The sequence below is a fragment of the Monopterus albus genome, unplaced genomic scaffold (genome assembly GCF_001952655.1).
Source record: "Monopterus albus unplaced genomic scaffold, M_albus_1.0 scaffold139.1, whole genome shotgun sequence".
NCBI classification, from domain to species: domain Eukaryota; kingdom Metazoa; phylum Chordata; class Actinopteri; order Synbranchiformes; family Synbranchidae; genus Monopterus; species Monopterus albus.
In genome coordinates, this window is record NW_018128019.1 from 132,376 (window position 1) to 133,436 (window position 1,061).

Here is a 1,061-nt window from a genome sequence, read left to right on the forward strand (position 1 = left end):
AATGCTATTTAGAAAAGCATAAATAAAGCACAGACTGCTGGCAGAACAGTTGCTGGCCACTGGCTTTTCAGCCTTCTATGTTTAGTGGGGATGAGCATTTCAAGCTAAAATACTATTTGATATTTGCTGCAAACTATTTGAAGGCAAATCAGATGGTTGTGCATAGTTGTTGTGGATTTTTTATGTAGACCTTGATATTGCATTATTTCCATGTGCCAGTAAAAGCAGGGGAAAACAGTGGCTCTTTGATTTTAAAGACAAAATCATAGTCGCATGAAATATTCAATTTTTTTTGTTTGTTTTTTAATTCGATGACTATTTGAATATTTGAAAATCATTGCTAATCCCTACTCTCCACTCACCCCAACCTGTCAAGGCAGACTGTCGCCCACAAGAGTCTGGTTGTGTTGATTTCTTCCAGTAAAGGGAGGTTTTCCTTGCTTGCACAAGGGGGATTTTTGTTGTGATTTGGTGCTATACGAATAAAAATGAATAGCAAACTTTAACTTAACTCTGTGAGAAAGAGTTGCAATTTTATCTCTCTTGTGTTCATGTGTCCCGTGAAAGCTTCACAAATAAAATAATGTATGCTGTGTGAGATGTTTTGGTACACATACATTTATTTTTAATATATTTATTAAATGGTAAATGGACTGTATTTTATATAGCGCTTTCTCACAGTGTGTTGCACTGGCCAAAGCGCTTTACAGAAGATCATACACCATTCACCCATTCACACACCGATGACGACAGGCTGCCATGCACCGGCGCTAGTCAAGCCACCGGGAGCAATTCGGGGTTCAGTGTCTTGCTCAGGGACACTTAGGCATGCGGGGAGACCGGGAGTCAAACCACCAACTTGCTGGTCAGGAGACGACTGCCCTACCTCATGAGCCACAGCCACCCCGGTGGCTGTGAGCGGTGTTTATTAGAATAAACACCGCTCATATTTTCATTTTATTAAAATTTACACCTATTTATTATTATGTTATCTGATTTTAAAAAGTCAGTATCAGTCAATGGAAATGTTTTTAGTGCAGGTTGTGCATGAAGACAGCACC